The sequence below is a fragment of the Nanorana parkeri genome, unplaced genomic scaffold (assembly GCF_000935625.1).
Source record: "Nanorana parkeri isolate BGI_ZX_2015 unplaced genomic scaffold, ASM93562v1 scaffold1655, whole genome shotgun sequence".
In the NCBI taxonomy this organism is placed as follows: domain Eukaryota; kingdom Metazoa; phylum Chordata; class Amphibia; order Anura; family Dicroglossidae; genus Nanorana; species Nanorana parkeri.
The window spans coordinates 55,783-65,664 of NW_017307923.1; the positions used below are offsets into that span (position 1 = coordinate 55,783).

The 9,882-nt window shown below is 40.8% G+C and overlaps 1 pseudogene; it reads left to right on the top strand.

Annotated features, from left to right (window-relative positions):
• Positions 1-3,390: 3,390 nt before the first annotated feature.
• LOC108799198 lies at positions 3,391-4,597 on the top strand (annotated as a pseudogene).
• Positions 4,598-9,882: the final 5,285 nt, after the last annotated feature.

Sequence of the window (9,882 nt, forward strand, 5' to 3'; positions counted from 1 at the left end):
GGAGACTTCGCGTCAGACAGGACAGAGGACAGATCGCTGTACCCCCCCCCCCACACCAGGAGAAGAAAAGAGCACCATGTGCACTGTGCGTTCTTGCTGATCTCTGCACTGTGCGTTCTTGCTGACCTCTGCACTGTGCGTTCTTGCTGACCACTGCACTGTGCATTATTTCTGCCTTACACCGCTGACCTCTCCACTGTTCGATATTGCTGACTTCTGTACCATGCGTTATTTCTGCCTTACACTGCTGACCTTTGAACTATGCGTTATTGCTGACCTCTGTACTGTGCTTTATTACTGACCTCTGTACCACTGACTTCTGTACTGTGCGTTACATTACTGACCTCTGTACTATGCGTCATCCTGCTGACCTCTGTACATTTCTTCAGTGCGGGACCTGAAGGGAGGCTCAACAAGGCTGCTGGAGGCTTCACCTTGTTACATGGAGGCAGCATTGATGCACCCCCCCAACACTCCCGCCAGGAGAGGAAGAGAGCACCTGAATCAGATCAACTGTGCACTGTAAGTCCATGGGGGTGATTTACTAACCTAAACACACGCACGCACGCACCAGGTGAGTGTGATTTTTCACACAGCAAAACGTATTTATCAACCAAAAAGTCTCTAAAAGCATATTTCCATTAATGCCATATATGGAAAAATCATGCACATGATGCATATATAATGCTGCTTCACAGTTTAGACAAAAATGGTTAATCCATGCATTTACATTCCTGCATTCATCAACGCAAGCAACACAATGTAGAGCTAATTTACACAACATCACCTTGCAATTCATGCAGGGCTTTGCACAACACACCTGCTGGGTGTGTACACACTACAAAGGTGTTTAGATTCCACCCATAGATCATGCTGGGAGGGAACACACTACAGAGGTGTATACATGTTAGTGGTGTGTTTATAAGGTTAGTAAATCAACCCCCATGTTTCTTCTGTGTTAAGGTGCCCATACACCTGTTGATTATCGTAATCCTGCGATCTTACGATAATCGGCAGGTGTATGGGCAGCGTGCAACCTCTTCTACTGTAAGTTACAGTCCATGTACCCAAAATACTCTTCTACCGTAAGGTCGCACAACATTCGTCTTCCGAGCACGCTTGAAAACCTGCCGAAAATCGTACGATTTTTGGCGGGTTGGTGGCGTGGTCGGGAGACGAATGCCGCATGGGCCGGTGTGCGCAAGCCCACACTGCCGGCTCAGCACTGCAATCATCGTAAGCCCAACCCTCAGCTGGGAGGGCTTGCGATGATCGCAAATACAATCTACCTGTCCAAGATGGGCAGATCGTACAAAATTTTAATTACCTGGCAACCATCGCACAACGAAAGTCGTGCGATGGTTGTAAGGTGTATGGCCACCTTTACACTGCTGACCTCTGCACTCCAAGTTACATTACTAACCTGTGTACTGCTGACCTTTGTACTGTGCGTCACACCGCTGGCCTCTGGACTCCGCGTTGTTACTGATCTCTATACTCTGCGTCACGCCACTGACCTGGCGGAGTTAAGTCCGGGGCAGGGTGGGGGTTAGGTGGGGCAACTGGTGGCGAGTAACTTTTAAGGCCTGGCTAGTAGCTCAGGACTTGAAATTTTGAGCCCTGCCATAAGCCATTTGGTACCCTACAAACAACTAGTTTAGAAAATATTAATATATATGTAAAAAATATAACACTCCATAATGACACATAATGGCACTTAATAACACATTGGCTGCTCAGATGCTCCAGAGACCCATAATTAAAAGGGGGGATAGCCTCCCCTATCATCCCTGGGAGCTCCACAGCTCCTCTGTTGTCCCCCATTGCATTTACAGCCATGTGCATGACATTGGACGCCACACATGGCACAGAAGCAGATCTGCACATGCGAATCAGGCTAAGGTGCATGGTGTATCTGCTTGGACTGTCATAGAAACAGAAAAAAAGTGGTCCATGGAGTGTGCCCCTTTTTTAATTTGTTTTTGTTATTTGTTGGTGGGGTTTTTTTTTTAGAGCTATTTGTCCCAAGTATGTCTGAATTCACTTATTGTTGGCTGACTCAATACCTCTGCTGGAAGTATGTTCTAAACATGAACTACTCTTTTGGTAAAAAAAAAAATATTTTCTAAGTTTTTAAACTTTTATCCTGCTAGTTTGAGGTCATGTCCCCCCAACCTTATTTTACACCCTAATGTACTTAACATTAGTCATATCCCACATTTCCCTAATAAATAACAAGTTATGCACTTGGGGGCTTAAATCATTCATAATCATATTGGGAGTGCAATGGGAGGAGTCAATGATCGAGAAGGATCTGGATGTTCTGGTAGATCACAGACTTAATATTAACACGCAATGCCAAGCTGCATTTTCTAAAGCAAGCAAAATACATAATCTTGCCCCTGTACGAAGCATTAGTACAAATACATAAGTGGTCCATATAGTGAACTTGGTGCAGAGTTATTCACTTTAAGATCATTGCAAAGGACAATGGGACACTCTTTGCATTTGGAGGAATAGAGGTTAAACCTCCACATACTGAATGTACAGTAAGAGCTGTGAAAATGTAGACTCCCTAAGGAACTAGTTCTAGCCAGCTCAGCTGATTATTTAAATAAAAGCTGGATGCATTCCTAAATGCACAGAATATAACATTTACAAGTAATAACATCAGCGATTGTTGATCCAGGGACTATCCTATTGCCTTCAGAGAGCAGAAGGAATTTTTTCCTCACGTTGGAACAAATTGGACCAGGCTTTATAAAAGGTTTTTTTTTTTGGCTTCCTTTGGATCAACTGTGCACATAGGGTTCTGTATATAGAGATTTTTTTGGGGCAAACTAAATAGACCTGTATCTTTTCTCAGCCTGATGACTAGTATACTTTGATGCAGTCACAAGTGGTGGTAAGTGGAGTTAGACTGTACGGACTCATAATTTTCTGCCTGTGTCTGATGGATGCAGCCATGAGTGGAAGAGGTGGAAGTAGAAGGAAAATGGGGATATGGTTGGTATTGGTAGAGAATCTAGGGATATAGTTGGTACAGGCAGTCCCCGACTTACAAACTCCTGACTTATGAACCGAGCCCGAGACTGCAGCCACTGTACCGCGCAGCGTTCCACCGCGCAGCAATCTACTAGTTATTGTGCTTGTGCCGACGATCGCAGACGAGTCGGTGGGTCTGGATTGTAGTACAGTACTGTACCGTACTGTGCCTCCTGCAGGAAATTATTAGTGAGTGCCCCGCCTCTTCTTCCGGGTACTGTACTGAACAGGAAGTTGGCTCTGACTGTCATTACCCCTGTCATGACTCTGTATGTATCTAGCTACTGTATTTTATTTATTTATTTATTATTTGTATTTATCTTCCTTGTATACTTGACTGTAACAATGCCAAAAAACAAATCTGATACAAGTGCTGATGATACAGCAAAGAAAAGAAAAACCATTAGCATGGAACATAAAGTAGAAATAATAAAAAGATCAGAGAGGGGTGAAACTCCATGATCCATTGGCAGAGCATTTGGTTATAGTCGGTCAACAATCACAACAATTTAAAAAGATAAAAATAGAATAATTGAGCATGTTATATGGTATAACCCAATGAATGCTATGATTATTACCAAGCAAAGCAGTGATTTCATTATCAAGATGTAAAGGCTGCTGACGATTTGGATAGAAGACCAAAATCAGCGTAATATGCCTATCAGTCTTTCTATAGTGCAAGAAAAGGCACAAAGCATTTTCAATTTTTTAGGAGCTACTCATACAGCAAGTGAAGGCGATTGTGATGAAGAATTTGTTGCAAGTAGGGGTTGGTTCAATCAATGGTTCAATTTTTTTTCAAAAAAAGCAAATTTGCAAAATATTAAAGTTCAAAGTGAAGCAGGGAGTGCCGATGTAAGTGCTGCAAGTGATTTTCCAAAGATATTGGAAGATATTATTGACAATGAAGGTTATTTGCCAGAACAAATCTTTAATGTAGACAAAACTGGCTTGTTTTGGAAAAAAATCCTGCAGAGTACCTACATTTCCAAAGAGGAAAAAAGTGCACCAGGAGATAAGGCATCAAAGGACAGGCTGACTTTATTACTTGGGGGTAATTTGTCCAGAGATTTAAAGCTCAAGCCTATGCTAGTCCATCACTGCCTGAATCCAAGGGCACTGTGTAATGTCACTAGGGCATTTCTTCCTGCTATTTGGAGGGCAAACTCAAAGGCTTGGGTTACAGTTGCGGTCTTTCAAGAATGGTTTTTGAACCATTTTGTTCCTGCTGTTGGATGTTATTGCTTGGGGAAAAACATTCCTTTCAAAATTCTCCTTCTCCTGACAATGCCCCTGGACATCCAAACACTTTAGATGACATGCACCCCAATGTAAAGGTGGTATTTCTACCCCCCACACCACATCACTAATTCAGCCAATGGATCAGGGAGTCATAGCCCCCTTTAAGGCCTGTTATTTACGAAGGACATTCTCACAAGCTGTCAGGGCTACCGAAAAGAATGAGATGACCTTAAGGGACTTCTGGAAAAATTATAACATTTATGATGCCATCAAAAATATTGCTGATGCTTAGGGTGAAGTGAAAGAGACAAATATGGGGCACAACAAATTGTGCCCCAATTCACAGAGGAATTTCTGGGGTTTACAGATGATGAAATCACCAAAATCAGGCAAGCTGTGGTTGCTGTTGGTAATCAACTGCAGTTAGACATCAGTGAAAATGATATCATAGAGTTACTCGACTCCCATGGCAAAGAAATAACCAATGAAGATCTTATGGAACTAGAGCAGCAGATGATAGAATATGGGGAAGAAAACCAGGACCAAGAAACTCCAAAACTGAAAACGTTTTCTACAAAAGAGTTGGATGATGCGTTTCGTCTCATTGAAGCAGGAATGGCAAAGTTAGAGGAGCAAGATCCTGATACAGAGAGGTTCGCAAAAGTTTACCCTACTGAAGGCCTGAGATGCTACAAGGCTATTTATGATGAAAAAAAGAAAATCTCTGTGCAAACATCACTTGATGCCTACTTCAAGAAACTGACTCCAGAAGCAGAATCAGACTCTGACTCTCTAATACCAATCCCATTTTCTCCAACAAGTCCATCATCCTCTATCATGATTGGTTAAGGTACGTACTGTACATTATTTTGAAATGTTTAAGCATTTACATGCACAGGTAAAAATAAATAATGTTAAGACAAACATCTGTCCAAGTTGCATTTAAAGCAGAACTTTTTTGTAGTTTTGGTTAGTTTGGTGTGGGGTTAGAGCCACTGTGAGGTATTTACTGCTGTCTGTATCCTCATTAGAAAGATTTAATCTCATTTTCTGTCCTTGAAACAACAGGAAGTGAGAGGAAATCTACACCTAGGAAGGGAAATTTACTCCTGAAAGATCATGGGAAGAAGGTGTCTTCACTGAAGATCTATCACCAATCCTTGTTTCCATGACAACCCAATTTTCAAAATCCAGTTGTTATAGGGACAGAAAGTAAGGTAAAATCTTCTGAACAAGGGGAACAGACAGCAAAACAAACGTAATCTTTCCCTATGCTATCCAAAACTCAAAAAAAAATTTTTGGCTGGAGTTACACTTAAAAAATGTACCTGTTCCAAATTGCATACAAACTCAACTTAAGAACAAACCTACAGACCCTATCTAGTTCGTAACCCAGGGACTGCCTGTATTGATAGAACATGTGGGAAGGTGAAGTTGTGGAGGAAGTGGTGGCTAAACAAAATACTTGTCGCAGGTGGGGCAGATGGTGCAGGAAGCATAAAGGAGACAATATAGCACATTAGAACATTTGCACCTGATCCTCCTTAAGAAATTTCTTAATGAGGTCCACTAGATTTTTTGCAAAAGCTAACTCCTCTGAGGTGTTCATCTCTAATTTGTCTGACATATTGGACATTATACTCAATGTTTTATGACCCTTGTCTCCCACACAGCTAATCTGAATGCCTGAGCCTGTAGAGGGGCAGGGCTTGGCGCTACTTCAGCCTCCTCTTCTGGTGATGGAGTATTTGCAGCGGTGCCAGTTTGGTGGCCTTTTTCAGCGGGCACATGTTTCATGTCCTATGTTTTTTGTGAAGTTTCCCAGCTTCTTTATGTATGTATGTATGTATGTATGTATGTATATACAACAAATGCATTTATATTAATGAACAGCCTCATTCAGTAAACCTATGCAAGTAACTCTAACTAGTGGATATGCTTCATAAATAGAGTGAATGTCTGGGGAATTTGTGGTGAATGCCTTTATACATCGGCCAGTGAGAGAGAGTGAAAACTCTTTCACCCACCTAAACCTGTGTAGACAGAAATATTTTAGCTGACATTTGGTTTATGTTGTGTAGGATTTGAAGTGCTTGTTCATATCCTGGAATCAATAGTAGTGAGAAACTGACCTGGAATAAGCCTGCAACCAACAAAGATAGAGAAGTCCAATTCTCTATCCTGCATGCTTTTTCCAGGTGAGTAATTCACTAAGTATGGAGCCAGGATGAAAGTGACAGGCCTAGACCTTGTATCTTTTTACCCAAATAAGCAATGACAACTCCTGTATTTCCATTCTCACTGGTTTACTTTAAGTATTAATAGGAAGATATAAATTGAATGATTAATGCTGCAGCATAGTGCTCATTACTGTCTAGCCAGTGCAGTAAATACAATCATTTGTTCACTTAGCACATAACATACAGATAAATATTTAATTCTGCTTGGTTTGTGCAGGGCTGAGGCAGTTTGTAGAATATACTTTCCCTTTGCAAATATGTCCAAGAGCATGTATACCATAGAGGCCAGTGAAAACTATCCTGTGGCCACTATTAAATAACTTGTCTTCTAATCTTCCCAGCACATTTCACAATGCCCTGTGGATATTGTGAAAGGACCATTTATGTGTGTATTGATTGTATGATTTTCTATGACACTTGAAGAACTATTTTATTAACTACAATCAAAGAAATTTTTTTAATATTAATACAGGAGCAGTAGAAAATGTTTTAGATGAATAAAAACATTGCAATACAAATGCATATATTCATAAGAGCATAAAAAAGTGATCATGGAAAAACAGATATATATTAAGCCATATTTATCTGATAGTTTGGTACTGTTTGATTTAGAGCTTGTGCCTGTGCAGATGCTTTGAATGTGCAGTTATTATCTTGTGGCAGGTACTAGGAGAAGTTGGCAATCACTATGCAAATTATAAAATGGAGGTTGAAAACACTGAGCTAGTAATAGTAGCAACTTTAGTAGCATTATGCCAGTGGCCTCCAGTAGCACCATTGTTAGTATTTATTGCCACCAGTCTGTGACAATTATGTATTTGAAAACCAAATTACATCAAATACTGTTCAGACGAAAATGGGGGAGGGTAACTGTTATCAGTTACCCATTTTGAATGCAGAACTTTAAAAGCTGACCTCGAGACAACCAGCTAAATACACAATTAAGATGCAAAAAAATAATAGTTTTGCCTTTTAGCTGTAGGTGCCATGCCAGACAGCATTGTCAGGTACAAAAAGAAGAGGGTTAACCCGTTAGAAGGTAACGGGTTAGTAGCGGTCAACTTAAGGATCCGGACACGTAAATTGATTGTAGAAAATATATATAATTTTATTGAAAAAACACACACTATTGCACATAGGATTCACCGATTACCATTAAAAACATTATGGAACGCATGCAGTCATAAATATATGTGGATCGATCCTCATTAATATTAACCTTGTATCACCGCCATGAGGGGGGGGGAGGTAACCGATATAGCTATTGCTTCGGTTCCTTTTTTCTTTTTTCCTTTTCACACGTGTGTCCACTTTCGTGAACTATATTAATCAAGGGGATGGATCCCGAACAGGAGGAGCAAGAGAGGAGGGAGACAACGAAAAAGGAGAATGTTCTTCTGATTTTCCTATTCAGATGTAATGAAGGATACTATATATATCTCTAATTTGCAACACCCACTCTCTCTATTTTCGACTGAATTGTCTCAGGTGTTTTTAAATGTTGCTTATTTATTTGATATTTCCTGTATAGATGTCTTCTTTGTTCGTAGAGATATTATTCTTGCTTTTACTCCCAAGTTATTTCATTTATAGTTTTCGTTATTGAAAGTTCAAATTCTCTGTTGTTTGGTGGTGGATACTACTGATTTGAATTTAGCCGTGTGTACTATTAACTCCTTTCTGCTCGTCTGTAACGTGTTACTCTGATTGGAGTGGTGGGGTCTATCAAGTCCTTTTGTTTTGAGGGGAGGGAAGTTTTCTCACGGACAGACTATCACTGGATCATCATTAATTAACCAACCGCCTGACTCATTCCTTCTCTTTCTTCTTTTATTTAGTATTGAGTGTAGGTGAAAAAAATCTCTATCTCAGAGTGATATATAACTAATGTCCTTAACGGATATGTGTAACATTTTTTTCCACTCACGATACTGTAGTCTTCTCTGAGTCCGGGCGGCTTGGGGATTTTCTCAGTGCTGATCGAATATCCACTTCAATATTGGTACGACTCGCCACCTCCACAGGGAGATGTCCGCTGTTACACACTCTCCGACAGCAGACACGAGCGATGTTTTCACCTCATGGGTCTCCCTTGAAGTCTACTGGATGTTCGGGATATAGTCTGTCAGTCTGTGAGAGCCTCCAGCCCCAAATTACAGGTTCTTACCAGAGTTGGTAAATCTTTTAGGTAAAGTTTTCAGGATCATATGTCCATTTGTAGTATGTGACTGCAGGTTTGGTTGCTGTCTAGTTGTCGACGCGTTTCGCCCCTCCCATTGTATGGGGCTTCGTCAGGACATGTGTTTCGCCCCTCCCATTGTACGGGGCTTCATCAGGACATATGTCCTGATGAAGCCCCGTACAATGGGAGGGGCGAAACGCGTCGACAACTAGACAGCAACCAAACCTCCCTCCTCTCTTGCTCCTCCTGTTCGGGATCCATCCCCTTGATTAATATAGTTCACGAAAGTGGACACACGTGTGAAAAGGAAAAAAGAAAAAAGGAACCGAAGCAATAGCTATATCGGTTACCTCCCCCCCCCTCATGGCGGTGATACAAGGTTAATATTAATGAGGATCGATCCACATATATTTATGACTGCATGCGTTCCATAATGTTTTTAATGGTAATCGGTGAATCCTATGTGCAATAGTGTGTGTTTTTTCAATAAAATTATATATATTTTCTACAATCAATTTACGTGTCCGGATCCTTACGTTGACCGCTACTAACCCGTTACCTTCTAACGGGTTAACCCTCTTCTTTTTGTACTAGTTTAATTGGGTCACGGATCGGACGCAACAATCAATTGTGTAAATTTAATTAGGGCAGACACAATCAGTCGGATCTCCAGGAAGGAACATAACCCTTTTCTCTACAAGCATTGTCAGGTGTCTGACATCAGGGCAGTTAAGCAGCACAGCTTGGTAAATGACCTGTGTCTATCTTGGTGAGCCAACAACGAAAAGGTAGCAACATACCAATGAGGTCTTTCCTGTGCTTTCCACTCCTGTAATCAAGTCTGCATTGTAAAGCTGCACCTATAGATTATATGGTATTTTTGAGATTCCTTCACCCACACAGTTTAGTGCAGATGGAGGAATCTGTTGCACTTTTTCCATCTGACCACAGAAAATCTGCAGATAATCTATAGGTGTATGGCCAGCTTTAGACTGACAGCCCATTGTTGACTCTATCTGTGTCTGAGTTCTACTATAAAGGGCTATAAATAACGCTAAGAGATAGGTATTTCTTGCTGTATTTAAAAATAAATGTTATGGTTTTCAGGAACACATTACTGCATTAAATTGTGATCTTTTATATATGCCTGGAGTTTAGCTTTTAATATTGTTA